The sequence below is a fragment of the Bubalus kerabau genome, chromosome X (genome assembly GCF_029407905.1).
Source record: "Bubalus kerabau isolate K-KA32 ecotype Philippines breed swamp buffalo chromosome X, PCC_UOA_SB_1v2, whole genome shotgun sequence".
NCBI lineage: Eukaryota > Metazoa > Chordata > Mammalia > Artiodactyla > Bovidae > Bubalus > Bubalus kerabau.
Window position 1 is genome coordinate 120,422,094 of NC_073647.1, and position 20,632 is coordinate 120,442,725.

At 49.3% G+C, this 20,632-nt stretch overlaps 1 long non-coding RNA gene across 1 annotated transcript; it reads left to right on the top strand.

Annotated features, from left to right (window-relative positions):
• Positions 1-5,966: 5,966 nt before the first annotated feature.
• Positions 5,967-15,414, top strand: LOC129638949 (uncharacterized). Its single transcript, XR_008708106.1, has 4 exons — positions 5,967-6,175; positions 10,069-10,173; positions 13,496-14,268; positions 15,235-15,414. It is a non-coding gene; the product is annotated as an uncharacterized LOC129638949 (long non-coding RNA).
• The last annotated feature ends 5,218 nt before the right edge of the window (positions 15,415-20,632 follow it).

The following is a 20,632-nucleotide window of genomic DNA, read 5'->3' on the forward strand; positions in this document are numbered from 1 at the left end:
GCCTGAGCTCCACGCTCACTACCAGTCTTAGTTTGTCAGCTGGGAGTCCGTCATGTGGAAGGTGACTCCTCCAGTCCTCGGGTGAACTGCCCCAGATGACACCATGAGGTTCAGAGATGAGTCCTCTCCACTGAGACCTGCCCAAAGTGCAAATCCAGGAACAAAAAGAATGATTGTCATGTTTTAAGCCTCTAAGTAGAGGGGTGGCTTATCACATAGCAAGACACTCAGACTTATTAGAACTGGGTTTCCAGGCGGATGGTAAAGCTGTGGCAAGGCTGAGTCTCCATGCTACAAATTCAGGAGTCCTTGGTTTCCCCTGAGGAGGAGGTTCATGTTTCCCATAGACTAGGGCTGGGCTGAGCCTCAGGGTGGGGCTGCAGGGACCCCAGCTGTGAACACTGGAGACCTCAGTATAGTAAGTTTGGCTTAGTAGGGCACAAGGAGTGTGAAAGGCAGTCCCTGGGAAGACTGATGGGTTTGGTTGTCAATATGTAGAGTGTGAGAAGGTTGGGGCTGGGGTGGCCACAGCCAGTGGAAGCAGCATGAAATGAGGAGTCCGGGGTCTCGGGCCCAGATCCTTGACTTTGACAAACCACCACTGTGACCTCAACTTCCTATACTTCCTTGGGCCCAGCAGTGGGTACTGGATAAAATAGAGGCCATTCAGTAAAAATTGAATTTCAAATAAGTAAATAATTTGACTGTAAATATGTTTCAAAAATTATATGGGGCATCCTTATTCTCCAAGGGCTCAGATGATAAAGAATCTGTTTGCAATGCAGGAGATCCAAGTTTGATTCCTGGGTCGGGAAGATCCTCTGGAGAAGGGAATGCCAACCCACTCTAGTATTCTTGCCTGTAGAATCCCATGGACAGAAGAGCCTGGCAGACTACAGTCCATGGGATCACAAAGAATCGGATGCGTCTAACACTTTCACTTTTTAACATAGCTGCAAAATACAATAAAATCAGAACTGAAACAAGGCATTCATCCACAGAAAACCCAAGTGCCACAATGCTAACAGGCCCACCAAGTGATCTTTTGAAGAGCAAGGAAATTAGCAATGTGGTTGGTTGCCCAGAGGATAGAGATAGTGTCAGTACTTCATTCTTTATCCATCCACCAGTTCATTAGCATTCAGGTTGTTTCCATTTGGGGCTTCCCTGGTGGCTTGGATGATAAAGAATCTGTCTGCAATGCAGGAGATCCAAGTTTGATCCCTGGGTCAGCAAGGTCCCCTGGAGGAGGGAATGGCAACCCACTCCAGTCTTCTTGCCTGGAAAATCCCACGCACAGAGGAGTGTGGTGGGCTACAGTCCATGGGGTTGCAAAGAGTCAGACGCCACTGAGCGACTAACACTTTCACTTTATTCTCCAAAAGTATATTTGGAGAATATTTATTATTTATCTGAAATTCAGCTTTACCTGGACAGCCCATATTTTCATTTGCTAAATCCGGAATCCATCCTCAGGGGCCACGTTAGTAAAATGGGGGCTTAGACAGCATGGCCTCCAAGGCAGTGAAGTCTGGAGGCAAAACAGCCCCTGGATCCACACCTTACCTGGGTGTGACCCCTGACAATCTCCAAACCTCATCTATAAAATGGGAATAATAATGGCCCTTCCCTCACAGGGTGGTCGTGAGGATTCAACGAAATTGTGCATACAGAGAGCTTAAATGTGCCAGGCACAAAATCAAAGTGAGATATTATTACCCTCCAATGCTTTAGTGCTGTGGGCCGCATGTAACCATTATTAAGCAAATGATGTCTTTGCACCCTTGTGGATAAGGCTGTGTGTGCACACACACAGCACGGGCACCTGATGCCTGGCCAGCATTCGTGCCTGCCCACAGTCTCAGAAGTCCCACACCCACTGTGTTCAACTCCCACAGTTAATAACATTACAAAATGAGGGCTGTAGAGGCATTCTCCCTTCCTCGGCATCTTTGCAGGCAGGTTTTTAATTTTAAGCAGGAGAAAACCCATCAGGTATTTGAGGCTCCTGGGGGGCAGCTAATGCTTCCTGTCAAATGCTCACCCTGGGGTGCTTTGTTACCCTGACACCTCCCAGAACTCCGAGTCAGCGGCAAATTGCAGGACAAAATTCTTAGGCTGCAAGTTTATTGCATATTCATAGAATTTAGGCCATTAGGCAACATTAGCTTTTTTTTTTTTTTAACTTTTTATTGAAGTATAACCTACATTCAGAGAAGTGCACATATGCTAAGTGTACTCTTGGAAATTCTTACGAGCTGAAAGTTCACATGCAGGAGCACACGGGTTGGGACAGAGAACATCAGCAGCCCCCAAGGAAGCCACTCTCCAGTCCTCTCCAGGTCTCTGCCTCCTCCAAGGGAAGTCTCCTGACTTTACATGGAGAGCAGTCTGCTTATCTTTGTTGTTGTTTCAGTCGCTCAGACTATTTCACAACCACATACACTGTAGCCTGCCCGGCTCCTCTGTCCATGGGATTTCCCAGGCAAGAACATGTCTATCTTTGAGCCTTACATAAACGGAATCATACCGTGTGTCATCTTTTGGGTCTGATGTCTTTTACCCAGCATCGTGATGCTGGGATGTCTCCACTTTATTGCATGTAGTTTGTTCATTTCTGTTGCCGGCTAGTGTTCTGCTGTGTGACCATTTATCCATCCGGCTGTGGACATTCTATGACATGCCTCTTGGTGGGAACTTCTAATTCCCACTGTGAGCAGATAACCTAGAGGGAGAACTAAGGATGTGTGTTTGTCCAGCTTCAGTTGAAGAGGCCAAACTATCTTCTAGAATATCGGCTTTTCATTCCTAGGGCTGAACATAGTAAAGAAAGGAAAAAAATCAGCTTAAAATTTTGGGGGGATACCTTTTATATTCTAATAAATTGTGAAAGAAAGTGATTAGCAAAGTAATCAGGGCAATGAGAAAGGCAAATTCTGGTTTTCACCTGTGCGGTGACAAAAGCTTCTGTGGTGCTTTTTAAAAGTAATCTGTTCCACCTGCTCCAGGGGCTTTATCTGCCAGAAGCTTCCCCTGGTTTCTTCCCCAAGGAAACAGGTGCCTAAAAAGCTCAGACTTGCCTGTGCACATGAATCCCCTGGGATCTTGTTCAGATGGAACTTCTGATTCAGCAGGTGCCCGGAGAACTTGAGATTTGGTACAAGCTCCCATGTGATGCAGCTCTTGCTGGTTTGGGGACCGCACTTTGAAGAGCAGGAGCCACCCAGTCTGGGGGTCACTGTCAGACTGTCCATCCCCTCGCCAGTTCTATCTGCTTCACAGGCATGGGTGGTATCTTCATTTGCTCAATCTGTAATCTCTGGCAGGCACTGGGAATCAAGAACCTGGGATACAGCTTCTGGCACCAGCCCAGTAAGGAGAGAAAGGGGTAAAAACGATGGGTTCTGGAATCTAAGAGTGACGATCGTATCTTGGCTTAGCCTTACTAGCTGTGTGGCCTTGGGAAGGATTCTTAACCTTCTGGAGCCACAGTTTCCTCATTTGTGAAATGGAGTCATAGCTCCGCCCCCCACCCTGTACTCACTGCAGGGGTGTTGTGGGAAATACCCGAGAGGGGGCCTGGCACACGGGGTCACTTATACGTGCTGGTTATCATTCTTCCTGATGCCATCACAACCAAATTTTTAGGCAGGCAAGACGGAAATAAGACAACTATGCAAGTATCTGTCCATATCAAGAAGCTCACAGTCCAGTAATGCAGGCCAAAGACACATCCTCCTAGCAAATATAAATTGCCACAAGTGATACCTGTGTATGTATGTGTGTGTAAGATATTGTGGGGAGACAGAGGCTAGAACCTCTCTATGGAAGGAATCAGAGGCCTTATGGAGGAAGGTAAAATGAGTTTTGAAGGGTGAGCAGGGGTTGCCAGGCAGATAAAGTTGAGTGTAGGCAGGAGGCAGAGGGGTGGGATGGAGACTTGCCTGTGCAAAGCCACGGGGGCATGAGAATGGCCTGACTGATGATCGGCTGCCGAGTGCAAGGGGAGAGAGTAGGTGGGGGCCTCACTTGGAGGACCTTGACTGCTACACCAAAGAGAGCTGATCTGTACCACAGCAAAACTATAAAAAGGGTACAGGCACCTGGCCATCCTTTCTGGGCCCCCTTTTTCCTCCTTGAAGGAAATCCCGCCCCTCTCTAGCTTTGGTGTGCTTAACAAGCCAGTGTTCTTCCTCGCCCCTGACAAAGCATGATTATCAGGAAACAATCTGAGATGTACCCTGTGATTCAACTGGGGGCACCTGTCTGCTGATCAAGGACCCCAAGATCAAGTTCAGAATTGGGGGCTCAGAGTCTGGGTGGGGGCCTGGTGACCCACACCACTTCCTGGAGGTCCCAGGGTGGCCTCAGGCAGGCCCCACACCTTAGCCCCACTGTCTCTCCCAACTTCCCCAGCAGGATGGATTGCCTATTGAGACACCCCAGGCCTGAGCTCAGAAAGGGGACCCAAGACACTTTTCTGGTGTGTCCAGTCCAAACAGCACTCCTTCTGCCCGTTGGTCACATCCTCTGCCAAGGAGTGTGCTGGCACAAGCCAGGATGCCAAGGAGACTGTTGGGCTTGGCTCCTGCAAGCGGGCCTTGGGCCAAGGCATTGTGTCCAGCCAGCCCTTGCTGGAGGATAAACTGTGGCACTCAAGGCCTGGTGGCCGCTTGGGAAGGAAGATCAGCAAGGCCTCGGAACCTTGAGCCAGGCCAGCTTTCCCTGCTTGTCCTTGGTGCCTCCAAGGCCAGGGAACACTTGGTTGCGGGAGGGGTTGCAGGGGACCCTCTACTCTGAGGCTTTCTACATTCTTGAGTTTGAAATAGCAGAATCCCTTTGCTAAACAAAATCATACTTGTCTGTAACCCCAGGCCTCAGTCGGTCCCTGGTGGGACCCCTCTGGGAGAAGCAGGGTGGGGGGCCTGTACACACCCTTGGGCTCTCTGACCCAACTTTCAAAACCAGACCTCAGCCCAACCCATCAGTCTTCAGTTGGGGAAATGGATGCCCAGAAAGGGCAGGGGAGGTCAGAGAGTGGCAGAGATAGCACAAACCCAGATCAGCGGTCGCCTGGGTCCAGCCTCAGGGATTGCCAAGCCCCTGGTCCAGGGTTCCGTGAAGAAAGTTCCTTCAGCCTGAGAAGGCCCCCTGTCCTGAAGGAGGGGGCATCTCAACCAGATGCTGGGCAGTGGTCCCTGGGGTGCAGGTGGGGGTGGGGCTTTCTTCTCCCCAAACCCAAGCTGGCTCTGTGCCACTCCTGGCTGGATGCAGAAACCCCTCCACCCCCTGGGGACTCCTGACTGACAGGCCCCTTCCTTCTAGTGTCCCCTCCTTTGGCAGCCCTCCCCTTCCCCTCCCCCTTCCTTAGCCATTAGACCGGAAGCTGCTATATTAATGTCCCTTCTTCATTCTGAGCAGGCCAGTGGTATCACTGCCAGTTTTTTTTTTTTTTCCCTCCTAATGATTTGTCCTGGCAGCAGAAATATTACAGCGATGATTTCATGTAGAATTTCATTTGCTGTTTTTTTTTTTTTTAAATCCCTTGAAGAAGGGGCTGAGCGATTAATGGGTCTTTGCAAGATCAAAGCTCTGTGTGGCAAAGAGCGAATAATAATCGTAGCTAGCATTGATTGGGGACTTTGCACGTGCCGGGCACTGTCTCACAGCTGCAACAACTCTTTGAGGTAGGCACCGGTATCACTCCCATTACTGCCATAGAGAGAGGCTAGGCCGGGGCCTGAGGTCACGTGGCCCCAAGTGGTGGCATGTCTCCGGTGTTCTCCATCATCTGCTATGATGCCTCGTAAAGGTGTGGGGAGAGCACTGGGTTAGGAGTCCAGAAGACTGGGCAAAATTAGCTCTCAGGCTCCGCCCACCCTGCCAGCTGCAGCCACTCGGAGGTCAGGCCAAATTCTAATCAGGGAAGCCTGAAGGGCTGCTGGGTGGGGATCATGCTCGGTGGAACCATGTACCCACTGGTGTTTTGGGTGGCTCATGGGCCATGCGGAGGCCTGGACCCCATCACTCTTTCACTGACCAAGTAGGCCATTTTGTGCCTCAGTTTCCCCACCTCCTTTCACAAGAGGTACTAACAGCTACCATTTGTTAAGCACCTACTGTGTGTTGGGAGCTTTACAGAAAATATGTCTACTGTTCATGGCAACTCTGAAAGGTATGTATCATAACCTCTTTCTGTAGATGAGGTTCAGGGCCGCACCCATTAGTGGTCGAGCAGATTCTAGCCCAGACCTGTTTAGATGACAAAGCTCAGGCTGTTTTCTACCACCTCTCTCTCACTCCCCTGAAAAAAATCTACCGCATGCCAGGTACTTCTTGGGAATGATCTCTTTCTCATAACATCCCTCGGAAGTCATGATTACGACTCCCTATTTTACAGATGATAAAATAGGTTCAGAGAGGTTTTGTAAGTTGCCCGAGGTCACACAGCTCAGGGGTATTGGGTGTAGTTTCAAGCCTGGTTCTGTCTGCCTCCACACCCTCCTTCTTTCCCTGATGTCATATGTGTGGAATGGCAGTTAACTACGAGTGACTGTTTCTAACAGGAGATCAGCTGGCTCTGTGTTGTCTCTCAGGGAGCAGAGAAAAGGGAGTGCTTTAAAGCTGCAGTTGGCAGAAAGTAGGCGAGACATTTGCAAAAGCCTCCTGATTGTAACAGGAATGAGGCTGGGGGCAGGGGAACTCGGCTCACCCAACTGTCTATCCATCCATCTATCATCCATCCATCCATTCATCCATCCATCCCTGATCTCTGAGGAGCAATCAAGAATTCTCGGGTGTTATGCCAGCCTATCTGTTTGGTAAGCCTGCGTCACCTGTCCTGGGAGTGACCTCAGCAAAGGGAGGTGCTTCTGAAGAAATAAGGTAAATACGCAGGGGAGCCTCTGACTCCTTAAGTGGTGCTCTCCCCACTGCGGGGCAGAAGGCAGGTCTTATAGGACGCTCTAGGGCTTGAGACGTCTAGTCACTTTCATCTCTGGTCTATCAGGGAGAGACTGGAGGCTGGAGAGCATGGAGTGGGGACGGAGAGCAGTTGGCAATTTTCTGGGGTGACCCTGAGGTCACCTCATCCTTCAGAGCCTAGGATTTACATGGGAGAGAGCCTCTACTTCATCTCTCCTCCCCACACAGATGTCTGTGCAACAGAGAGGAATTCAGGGTGTGGTGGGGGCAAGGGAGAGGAGCGGGAAGACGGCTCATTCAGGAACCCTACTTGGCATTTGTGGCTGCCAGTTTCACTTCATTGAGCAGATTTTCACCAAATCTCGAGCCTTAGAAGACTGACTTGAAAGACAGCTCAAGGTGTTTTGGGGACTGGTCCTGCAGAATCTACCCAAGAACCTCTGTCCCCTTGTGATTCTGGTCCTGACCTACATGGCACTCTAGATCCTGCACTGTGGGCATTTATACTGGGTTCCGCCCCTTTCCTACCCTCGCTCCATGCCACAGGCCCACATTTCCCTTTGAAAATCTTCTGCAGCCCTCATAGCTTTATCTGCTACCTTCTCCAACACAAATATTTACTGGGCCTGACCGGTGCCAGACATCACACGAGGCCCGGGAGGCAAGAGTGACTTGGGCCTGAAGCCAGATTCTCCTGTTACTGGTGGAGCAACTCCGGACCGGGGATCTTCTGTTCCTCTGGGCAGGCTGACCTGTGTATCCCTTTTGGGTGTGCTAGCTCAGTGAGCCCTTCGGAGAAGGCAATGGCACCCCACTCCAGTACTCTTGCCTGGAAAATTGCATGGATGGAGGAGCCTGGTAGGTTGCAGTCCATGGGGTCGCTAAGAGTCGGACATGACTGAGCAACTTCACTTTCACTTTTCACTTTCACGCATTGGAGAAGGAAATGGCAACCCACTCCAATGTTCTTGCTTGGAGAATCCCAGGGAGGGGAGCCTGGTGGGCTGCCGTCTATGGGGTCGCACAGAGTCGGACACGACTGAAGCAACTTAGCAGCAGCAGCTCAGTGAGCCCTTACTAGACCTCATTTAGGTCCAGTTAATGCCCATTTCACTGATGACAAAACTGAGGCCTTGAGAGTTTCCCCTTTACCCTAGTTTACCCAGCTAGTGTGGCAGAGTTGAGATTTGCACTCACACGTGGTTTTGAGTTCAAAACCTCTCTTTCTTTAACATTGCTTTGATTCCCTGAGGCTAGTCGATTTCCCAGGGCCTCAGTTTTCCCAGATGTGAAATGGGGACAATTTTATTAGCAAGCATAAACCAACATTGTGAGAATCAGATGGGGGCTTTGGAAAATGCTATCCAGTGTTACTTTCTGATTATATTATGAAGTCGAGTCTCCAGGGGTCCTGGGAAACTGCTCTGCTCTGTGGAATGATAACTGATCATATGACCTCACTGCCATCTCAGGAAAGCCTTTGCTGAATAGGCATTTGTATCTTTGCAATGAGCAGTGCTGGCTGGTCCCTACTCCCCCTACCAGCATTCTATCATGAGCCTGGGACCCCATAACTGGACATTGCTTCTGCATTTTGATTCCTTAGAGTTCCATGCAGGTGTCCTGGGGAGGAAGAGAGTCATCTATATCACAGAATATTCTAGGAGGTCCTTCAAGATGATCTGGTGAACATTCAAGCCCATCAGGATACACAAATAGAAGCTGAAGCCCAGAAAAGGGCAGCGACTTGCCCAAGGTCACACAGCTGGTTAGCAGTAGAGCTGGGGTAACCAGGCAGCTGTTAAGAGTCTCCCTACGGGGCTCAGGATTTGCTGATCAAGTTCATGTTTCATGTTGCAGCATGAAAGATTGAGGATCTGGGGAAGGATCTGGGGAAGGCCCCCGAGGAAGGTGCCTGCAGCAGGGGGAGGGGAGGAGCAGAGTTGGGAGGACTTGGTGGGGGACTCAGGTCCTGTCTTCTGAAAACCACTGAATCCCGGAGCTGATCTAACCCGGCAGATCCCCAGACTGGCCGGGCACCCCAGGACGCCCACCTGTAGCGAGCCAGGAGACTGGCACTGGAATCTGTTTATAGATGAACTCCCTGAGTTCCAGAAGCACTTGTGGTGGCCCAACCCCTCCCTTTGACAGAGGAGCACCTCCAGGAGGAGTGGGACCCCCAGTTCCTAGCAATAGGGCCAGTCCCAGCCCCTTCCCCTGCCTCCAAGTCCCCAGTTGACCAGAGCCCTCTTGGCCCGCCACCGCCGTGGACCCCATAACAAACACACGGGGCCCAGGCCTGGAAGATCTATTAGTGCCACTCCTGTCACCGCCCGCAGAGCGGGAGGAGAGGCAGCCAAATGCTGTGCTAATTATTCTAGCTTCCAGCAGGGTCTCGGAGGTCCCAGCCATGGTAAATCTTAACTTTCATGCTATGGTGCACCGGGATGCAATTTACTTCAAAGACAGCATAAATCCCCACTGCGGCGTGTATCAGAGGAGTGTTACATAAAAGTGGTCCATGTGCTTCCCACCCTGGCTGCCTGCGCTCTTTCCCCTCCCCTCCCTCCCTCGCTCTCTCCTTGTAAGTTAGAAAGAGCCAGCCCGCGGTTGGCTACACATCTCGCACGCAAAAACATTTACACACACGTCTGCTCCCAGCCTTATAAATCACCAGGCTTGGCGACTTGGCAGTGGGAACACAGGCGAGCTCTATTTTTACCAGCACAGTCCTCAGACAGCCCCCGGGGCCCCACCTTTCCTTATAGTGACACCTACTGGTGTCAGCTTGGGCCAAAGGCAGTCTTTCCACTTCGGACCCATTTCTCAGGCTTTGAAAGATGGTAACTGATCCTGGCCTGGACCTTCCCTCCATTCCTCCCTTCTCCGCCCCTGGGGGATTCCTTCAGCAACAAATCCCCACGCCACCCCCCAAAGCCCCGCCCCACTGCCATCGCCCCCAGTCAGGCTGGCCAGAGGGGCAGGCGAGCACCGCTGACATAATAATTATCTTCCGGGCCAGCTCAGCTCATTAGGATGTCAAAGGATCATGGGAACTGGGGAGGGGGCTGCCTACTAGGTCACCCCCCATCCCCTGAAGCCAGGCTCCCTCCCTCTAATGCAATCTCCTGGGGGGTTGTCCAGTTGTGTTTCAGGCAATTATTTCCCCGTGAAAGACATCTGTTATCTTCGCTGACACACACGAGACTGGCGGCCGACGTGGTTTCTGCGAAGGACTCGTGAATCCTGGTATTGTCATCTCAGCCCGGCTGGGAGCACAGGGGGTGGGGTGAGACAGAGGCGAGTCTGTCTCCCGGCCCCTGGCCCCCCGCCCCGGCCTCCTCCCAGCGACCTCTCCGGAGGCAGCCGTGCCAGGTCTAATGCTTCTAATGTCATTTGTGATTCCTTGACGCTGTAATTACCGAGGCTTCGCTCCCCTTGCAGCCGCTGCCATTAGCCGGGCAGACCGCAGGCTGCGGAGACGGTGACGGTGACGTGGCCCTGGCAGCCTGGGGCGCCTCTGCGGGTGGCTGGGGGTGGGCAGGAGCCGCCCAGCAGGCCCAGAGCTGCCCAGAGTCTCAGAGGGGGCTAGTGGGAGTGGCTAAACGCTGGCGATTAGTGCCTTTCTCCTGAGTGTAACCCCTGGCAGTCAGTCCTCTGTGGACATCCGCCTTGCCCTGCCCCAGGTGAAAGGCAAGGTGACCAAGCTTAGCCACTGACACACTGGTGACCCTGGGCTGTGAAAAGGATGTGGGTGGGGTCCCTGGGCCAGAAGGTCCCTTCCAAGCCCTGATTTGGGATCCCTCTCCTGTTGCCTATCTCAACACCTGGAAGGGTCTGTAGAAACACTGAATGCTTTTCTAGAAGCCCAGGTGGGCCACCAGGTGCACCCCTGGGGCTGCAGTGGAAAGCAAACACCCCAGAGCCCTGCCTTGCCAAGAACTCTGGCTGTCATCTCAGATACTCTATCGCATTCTATAGTCACACTCTCCTTCTCAGGACAGAAGCCCTGGGAGGGAGTCATGGGCTAACCTGGTATGCAGTCAGGCTTTGAGGGTCAGAAGAGAGGAAGGAGGGACTTCCCTGGTGGTTCAGTGGTTAAGACTCTGCACTGTCCATGCAGTGGGGTGTGGGTTCGATCCCTGGTCAGGGAACTAACATCCTGCATGTCGTACAGTGCAAGCAAAAAAATAAATAAATAATAAAAGAAGAAGAAAGGAAGGAAGTGAAATGGCTTTGTACCTCCAACTTGAGCAGGACTCCTCCTGTCTAGATCTCTGCTACCCCTGGCCCACCGAGAAACCTGCTTTCTCCAGGCAGGTCTCCTGCCCTTCTCTCCCCCCACAGCAGCCACATTTTCTGCACTCAAAATGTGGCTGTCACATGGCTTATCCTTTTCCATCTACTTTGGAAGAAAACGGCAAGGGGGAGGGTCTGAGGGAAATTCATATGCCCTCAGAAATGAGGGGAAATAATTAGATGTTGATAAAAGAAACCAAAGTGTTGCACTTCACCCTCCTCTCCTCCATTCTCCTGCTCATCTTAAGTGTTGCCCTAATGGCATCACTGACTCAATGGACATGAGTTTGAGCAAACTCCGGGAGATAGTGAAGGACAGGGAAGCCATGGGGTCGCAAAGAGTAGGACACAACTCAGCGACTGAACAACAACAACGCCACTGATCCTCATGGAAAAACGTTGCCCTAGCATTCAAGTGCCATTGAAGACCTGGCTCAAGGTGAAAGTGGGCACCATGCAGAAGTCAGCCTCCTAGTGGTTGTGAAACATGGCAGCAAAGCCTTTGACATTCTTCTAATCAAGTCATGGGTTCTATGACCACTCCCTTTGAATCTGGGTGGGTTTGTGACTGCTCCAACTAAAAGAACACTACAAGAGTGATGCTCTGTGACTTAACTGTGTGACTGGGTTATAAGAGGCCATGCAACTTCTGCCTTCTTTGCTGGAACACTCGGAACTCCAAGCTGCTATGTGAGAAGTGTGGCTATTGGCTGCCATGGTATGAGGAAGCCCGATCCACACGAAAAGGCTACATGTGGGTGGGCCCATCAACAGTTTCAGCTGAGCCCAGCTTTTGAGTCATTTTAGCCCAAGCGCCAGACACGTGAGTGAAGGAGCCTTCAGACGATTCCAGCCCCCAGTTGTTGAGTCATCCCTCAGCCATTCAAGTTTTCCCAGCTGAGGCCCCCAGACATCACAGAGCAGAGTCAAGCCACCACAGTGGTGCCCTGTCTGAATTTCTGGCCCATTGAATAAGGAGCATACTAAAATGGTTATTGTTTATACCACTAAGGTTGGGTGGTTTATTAAATAGCAAGAGATAACAGAAACAGCCCGTCAGCCCAGGGTCCTGTCTGACATCCAGCCTAATGCATGAAGACATGGACACCTGTTTTCCATAAAGGAAGGAGGAAGTTTTCTAGAAGGCTGAGAATGGCACTGGGCCAAAGATCTGCTGTGTGGGGCTGCACATTTAGCCCCTTGGACTCTGGGCAGGTCTGTGGTCGCTACCTCAGGGCTAGCCAGCATCAGTGTTTAAGTGAGACGTGACAGTCGGTGGCTTTCTTGGGGCTATTCAAGTCTCATTTCATTTCCTGTGTACCCAGATGCCTTCTAGCTGAGCCTGGGAGGAAAGATGTTCTGAGCCCTCTTATCCTCCCCCAGTGTGTAACTTGGCTGCAAGGGAGATGGCTTTCAGGACTAGGGGGGATTGAGCAAGAACAAGAACAAGTCCTCATCTTTTTGTGGTTTATCTGTCAAAGGAGGGAAGACAGATTCCCACCTGGGCACCAAGAATGTCATCTGGCACTGTGACGTTCAAGGCCTTGGCTGCCACTTTATAGTTTCATGAATGGGTGGGGGTGTAGACACACATTTGGTTGTTTATAACCAGAATCAGCCGGCTGGTCTGTGACTCCTGCAGTTTACAAGGAAATCAGATCTGCTCTCCTGATCCTTTGGAACCATCAAAAGACTGACCGTGAGTTCAATATTTAAGTGCATTGCAGACTATCCTACAATGCATTTAAACACTTACTGGAATTGATAATCATGGAATGAGCCCATTATGACTCAATTTTACGTATAAAATTCAACCAATGGCAAATTCCTATTCACTACATGGACTTTGATGATGCTGCATCAGAGGGCTCTGTTCTTTGATTCTGAAAGTATTTGGGAGCCTAGGTTGATACATTGTTTCCCATAGAGTCAAAGAAAGCAACACTGACATGAAAATACAAATCTTCTCAAGCTAGCTTTGACTTGCTGTCCGACGGAACTTAGGAATTCTCATCTTTGAAGGGACATATTTTGGCTAAGTGATAAACTTGACTGTTAAGGCTCAGTAAGCCACTAATGTTGGATTCACTGGGATAAAGATTGAGAAATGAGGCCTTGGAGAGGAGGCGAGCAAATGATTTGACTTCTCAAAAGATGGTACTGCAAGAGTAGGGGAAGAAGATGGACACCATCAGTAGGCAGCGGGGATGGGGTTTGGGCTGGTAATTAACTGATGTCCTTCTGGTGTCCATTGTCCTCTTTCACGTCCTAGGAAGCAGCCACCTGTCTTCCAGCTGTCTGGGACTGTCTGTTGGAGCAAGTGACATCACAGTGACCAGAAACCACCTCCCCTTTGTCTGGAGCAGTTATGATGTCATTGCCTATGGCAGAGAACCAGGATGTCAGCAGCTGGGATTCCTTTGGGTCCTCCTGAAGTGATAATTGTCTTAGATTTTGTTATAAAGTGCAGCTGCTAATTATCTTGTTAAATCACAGCCATATACTTTTTGGATTTTTTTTTCCTTTGCAATTCATTTAAACAGTCTGGGAGATTAAAACCACATATCCTAAACAAAAACAAAAACACAACCCAGACGCATGCACCAAACATTTCTGCTTCTTTCAAACACCGTAAGAATAATTTTTTAAAAAATGAAAAGGGCAGAGATATGGCATAATTAGATTGCTTCCATTAAAAAGTCATCATTTCAACATCCTCATATAAATATCTGCATCCCGCTGCATATTTTAAGCAATTGCATAATAAGCCCCCGAGTGAAAAACAGAGCAAAACTCATTTCCTGACCACAAAAGGAAAAAGGCATCACTATGTGTTCTGAGTTCCAAGCAGAACTGGATTACATTCCTCCCACACAGATGGAGGGAGACCGAGTTCATTGCTCCAGGGGAGAGAATTATGACAACGGTTAACCGCCATGACCCACGCTGCTCCCCGCCTCCCCACGCCACTGAGGTCACAGGGAGGAAGTGGAGGACCTGTCCCTGTCCTTTTGGGAAACCTGCCTTGAGTTCCAGCATCAACAGGTGTGGTTGAAGCATCCCTTTCTCTTGATTGGCCATTTTCAGGCTTCTGATTTTGCCAAACGGCTTCCAAGCAGGGGTGGACGCGGGAGCCGGGTATGAGGGGAATGGTGGTGATTCAGGAGGCCGAGTGGTACAGCCCAGACCCAGGTCTACATCCTCGCACGGTACTCCCAGCTAAAGCTCATTGCCTTACCTGTAAAAAGGGAATCAGGCCACTCCCTACCTCCTAGACCGGTTGTAAGATTTAAATGGGCTCCTGTTAAAAAGCATCTATGGAAGTTTGACCCTTAACCAGCATCAAAGCCCAGCCCCTATCACGGATGTGTTGAAAGGGGGCGTGCCGATTATGAAGGCCACTCTGAGGGTGGGCCTTGTTTCCAGGAGACGCCAAGGTCAGGAGTGTGTTGGCCCTCTGCCCTCTCCACGGCTGCTCTGGGCCAGCGGACCCCTCTCTCTTTGCCCCTCCCCTGCACTGCTCCTCCCATCAGAACCCTGCTCAGCCAATCCCTCTGGCCCACTTCCTCAGGGGGCGGGGCCACCACCGAGACCTGCACCTGGTCTGCTGGCCTGGAAGGAAGGGTCAGGTCGGAGGCAGGCCGGGATACCCTATATGGAGATGCACCGCCCTGTTAGGTGGCATTTCCTTGTAACTCCTCCCTCAGGGAGCAAATGGCTCCAAGACAGCTGGCAGGAAGCTCTGTGGAGCCCAGCCAGGTACTCTTCCTTGGCCTCCCTGCAGCCCCTCCAGCCTGGCCTGGCCTTTTGGTGGGGATGGAGTTGAAGTGGGAAGGGGACGAGGGAGGGCAACTGAGGCAGGTCTCCTCCGGGGTCAAACTGCTCCCCTAAACCACAGAATAAACACCTAGAGTCACAGACCCTAGGACAGAAGGCATGCCATTTGTGTACAAAGGGCATGCGGGGGAGGGGCAGAGACCGGTTTACATATTGGCTTGTATACCCATGCAGGGTCTGTGGAGAAAGGTAAGACCCCAGTACTAGCGGCTGCCACAGAAAGGTGACCCGGTGGCTAGGAGAAGGATCAGAACGAGACTTCACTGTGTATTAATTTGTACCTTTTGAATTGTACCTTTTGAATTTTGAGCCATGTGACTTGATGAGCTGTGTAAAATTAACTAAATAGAAGTAAATACATATATGCGGTAGTAGATATCTGTTGTCAGTGTCTACACATCACCCTGATTTCGTTTGTGGGTAACCTCTACCCCCATTCTCAGTTCCTTTAGTTGGGATGGTGTTGACATAAACACCTCCCCCACCCCTACCACATACACTCTGAGGGTGGGTGTATGATGCAGGCCTGCCGATCAGAGCTCAGGGAAAACCCCTGGCTGCTATGATGGGTTTGGGCTCAGGCATAGAACACAGTAAAGACCATGAGAGCCTTTCCTGCAACTTGGGTAAGTGTGATGAGTAAAGTGACACGGGCTGATGCCTGGTACTGCTAACTGAGCAGACTATCAGTCTGGTCCAGCCAGCAACTATCTCTGGTGGGAGAGAGGAGAGATCCTGCCTTGGAATAAAGCCAGCACTGAGGAAAACAGAGGGAGATGAGGGAGGGGAGAGAAAGAAAAATAGAGGAACACACACACACAGAGGCAGAGAAAACAGGCTATCTTTTGCCATTGCTCAAAACTCTGGATCCAGCCATACCTGAAGTAGGATGTAGTCTGTGAACTGGCCAGTTATATGAGCAGATAACCCCCACTTGGTGCTTTTTTTCCCCTTCAGTCCATTAGAGTGGAATTTCTGTCCTTTACAACTGAAGAAGTCCCTATGGCATACATATTTACATGAAGCTGAGTTAGGATGAAAGGAAATGTCTGGAACAACCTAGAGCAGCAAAAAGAGTGGCAAAGGAAACCTCCTAAGAGGGTCTCTGAATATGGGGATTGTATACACTCAAGCCTTGGTACTCTTCCTCCTTTGCTTAGCAGTGGCTACCAGCCACTGTGAGCCACCGCCCAGCTGTCTGAGCTGGTTAAAGCAGGTCCACCTTCACTTAACCAAGTCTAGTTGCTGACCTTCTTTCTCCCTTCATCCTTTTGGCCACCATCTTGGTTATCTGGCACAATGCTTGAATTTGGGTCACTGAGAACATACTGCTTCCTTGCATTATAAGAAAGAGGCAGAGAGAAGAGCCCGCACCAGAAAAGAGAAGACCTAGGGCCAAGACTCTTCATCTGTGACCTTGGATGAGTCCTTCAATGCGTTCATTTTGACCTTCATTATTCTCCTCTTTGGAGAAGGCAATGGCAACCCACTCCAGGACTCTTGCCTGGAAAATCCCATGGACAGAGGAGCCTGGTGGGCTGCAGTCCATGGGGTCGCAAAGAGTTGGACACGACTGAGCGACTGAGCGACTTCACTTTTCACTTTCATGCATTGGAGAAGGAGATGGCAACCCACTCCAGTGTTCTTGCTTGGAGAATCCTAGGGACAGCAGAGCCTGGTGGGCTGCCATCTATGGGGTCGCACAGAGTTGGACACAACTGAAGCGACTTAGCAGCAGCAGCAGCATTCTCCTCTTTAAAAGGATATATATATATATATATATATATATATATATCCCCCTATTATACAGAGTGAAGTAAGTCAGGAAGAGAAACACAAATACAGTATATGAATGCATCTATATGGAATCTAGAAAGATGGTACCAACGATCCTATGTGCAGGGCAGCAAAGGAGACACAGACCTAAAGAACAGACTTTTGGACTCAGTGGGAAAAGGAGAAGGTGGGATGATTTGAGAGAATAGCATTAAAACATATACATTACCACTATAAAATAGATAACCAGTGGGAGATTAATGTATGATGCAGGGCACCCAAAGCTGGTGCTCTGGGACAACCTGGAGGTGTGGGGTGGGGAGGGAGGTGGGAGGGGGGTTCAGCATGAGGGGACATATGTATACCTATGGCTGATTCATGTTGATGTACAGCAAAACCCATCACCATGTTGTAAAGTAATTATCTCTAATTAAAATAAATAGATATATTTAAACAAAGAATTAACAACAGAATCCAGACATAAAATAAATAAATCACAACATAAAAGAGGCTCTACCATACCTGCTCTGTACTTCTTGAGGACAATGACCCTGTTGGTCGGCTGTCCGCTCTCCTTCTTTCCTTTCCTTCCTCTCTTTCTTCTCGCCCTTCTGTCCTTTGCCCTTTAGATGCAGAATGTTGAATTAATCAAACAGCACAGATCATGTCACACTGCCATCCTCATTGATGCAGGCACAGGCCCCTCTTGTTTTACTTATTTTCTGGTTCTCCTCTAGATCCCCCATCCCTACTCCATTCTTCTCTTCCCAGCCTACCTTCAGGTCTGGCACCTACTCTAATGTATATTCTTTGAAAGATACAAGGTATGTTTTGTGTGATGTATGGCATACATGTGCTTTTAATTTATAAGAACAGTCATTTAACATAAAGCCATAGATCTTGTTCCCTTTTCACTCAACACTATGTCTTAAAGATCTGTCCATGTGTTGCGTATAAATCTGGTCCATTGCTTCTGACTGCTACGAGAAATTCCATCATCTGTGTCTACCACCGTTGTATGTATCCCCTTGTGAGTGATGCCTAGGTTGTGCCCCACTCTCTGGCACTGCAAATGCCCCTTCATGGGCTGTATGAGTTTCTCTGGGATGAAGAGGGGATTGCTAGGTCATAGGGTTTGCCCTGACTTCGTTTCTCCAGGCCCCATCAGATAATCCTCCAGAATGACCATATCGCTTTGCAGTCCCACCAGTAGTCCTGAGAGTTCCCATTTCCCCACATCTTTGACAGCGTTGGGTCTTACTCAGTTCTGTGAGTTTTGCCAATGTCTTTGGTGTAAGCTATTTAAATTTGCATTTCTCTGATCACTTATGGGGGGTGATTATCTCTTCATCTTCTTGTTAGTCATTAAGGGTTTCCTATCTAGGAATTGCTTACCTGTATCATTTGACCTTTCCCTCACTGTTTTGCCCTGTTTTCCTTATCTACTCGGATAAGAGTGAACACAGACAAATACCTAATGAAGACCACAGACAAAGGCAACTTATGACTATCTGATTTGAATATTGTTTATTATTTTCCCTTAGAAATCTGGTTCACTTCTTACTTTTTAAAAAAAAAATCAAGCAGGATGGTTCTGAAGCAAATGAGCAGCGACCCCCACCCTGCACGCCCACCCACAAAAGAGTGTATGTTCAGTGTTTTTCGGTTCCTTGTCTAGTTCTGTCAGCTCCAGGGGGAGAGGAAAAAGAGATTGAAGGATGAAAAGACAGGCTGAAAGAACGGAAAGAAAAAAAAACAAGAGAATCTAAAAGAGGAATTCAGAAAAGGAAAGAGACTATGATAGGAATGAGCCAGACAGAGAGGAGGAGGAAAGTGGGGGTGGGTGGGGGAGGAGGGGGACTCCACAGAGCTCACAGCGGTACCCCTGCTGCTTCCTCAGTTAAGTTCCTTTTTGACATGAGTCCCATGTGCGTGTGTGTGTGCTCAGTGGCTGCAGTCGTGTCTGACTCTTTGCGACCCCATGGACTGCAGGCTGCTAGGCTCCTCTGTCCATGGGATTCTCCTGGCAAGAATACCGGAGTGGGTTGCCATGCCCTCCTCCAGGGGATCTTCCCCACCCAGGGATTGAACCCACATCTCCTGGGTTTCCTGCATTACAGGCAGATTCTTTAGCACTGTGCCACCCCATCCCGCAGTGTCTTACAAATATCAGCTTGGCCTCATTCACGATGATGGCTGAGATACTTAACATTATGTAATGCCACTTTTGGTGAGCCCTAATATATTGCTCTTTCCTGCTCCTTCAGAACTGATTGGAATGCAAGAGGACGTTTGGGGCTTGGTTCTCATTGTTCCATGAAGCAAAGCCAGGTTGGTAAGTCAGCGAGAGCTCAGAACGCCTGTGGTTCGCAGTGATCAGGACAGTATTACTTCTTTTAAAAAATATTTATTTATTTTGGCTCTGCTGGGTCTTCCTTGCCATGTGGGCTTTTTCTCTAGTTGCAGGGGCTACTCTCTAGTTTCAGTGCATGAGCTTCTCATTGTGGCAGCTTCTGTTGTGGAGCTCTGGCTCTGGGGTGTGAGGGCTTCAGTAGTTGTGGCTCGAGGACTCCAGAGTACAGGCTCAGTAGTTGTGGCACATGGGCTTAGTGGCCCTGTGGTATGTGGGATCTTCCCGGACCAGGGATCGAACCTTTGTCCTCTGCATTGCAAGGCAGATTTGTAATCACCTCTCCTACATGGGGAAGCCCCTATTCTTTACTTCTTAATCCAACTTCACTCGATGTCCTCATTTTCAGTCTAGGAGTGTTTAATAGTTCAATTCTTCACCCCCTTTGCTCTGTGATACTAATTGGTTCAGGGACGCATGGATGGGGTAAACCGAGCCAACTGGAAGGTTCCCTGAGATTTGTTATATGAATGTTGTTGGAGACTTTCACTTTCTTGGGAATCTCAAACTGTAAAGAGCACAAAATCCTCAGGCCAACAAGTCCAACTTCCCATGTCACAGAAAATTTGGACAGAAAGATGGAGAGAGAACATTATTTAAGCCTTTGGAAACAGACAAACTGGAATTCAATAAAATCCCAGCATTCCTAGTTAGGTAGGCACTCGTGGTGTATGGGGCCAGTTGTGTGTCTAGATAGCTGATGAGATCCTCAAGGGCCTGGCATGGTGCCTGGCACATAGTGGGTGCTTAATCAATGACTAGTTGACTAACTTAATGTATGTCTCAGTTGCTCTTTTTGCTTGTTGATGGGGCTGGGGCTGGGTTCCCCCTCCTCCACAAGGAGGGGGGACCTCCTTGCTTTACCTTCACATAAAGTCAACTTTGAAAAGAGAAGCAAAATAGCCATGAGCCCATTCAACTCTGAACAAAAAATTTGGTGCCATGTCTCTATCGCTTGATTGAGTTACTTAATCCTTCTCAAGTATCAGTTCCCTTATCTATAAATTAACTCTACCTCAGAGGACTTGTAGAGAGGAGTAAATAATAATAACAATGACAATACTAGAAAACATCTTTAACTTTTAGTATGTGCCAAGCACTTTATTAGTATTATCTCTTTTCACCATGGAGACTGTTCTATGAAGTAAGTATCTTGCTATGATTAGTATTATCTCTTATTAGTAGTATTATTCCCAGTTTATTGAGGAGAAAACTGAGGCACAGAGAGACTGTAACTTGACCAAAGTTACACAGTGATCAGTAGCAGAGATGGGACTTGGACCCAGGCAGTCTGGTTCTAGTCTTTGCTCTCAAACATTTGTAAAAGTACCTCAACAGCAGTAACAGATTGATCAGAAACAAGACCCACATGCTGGCCACTAAAGG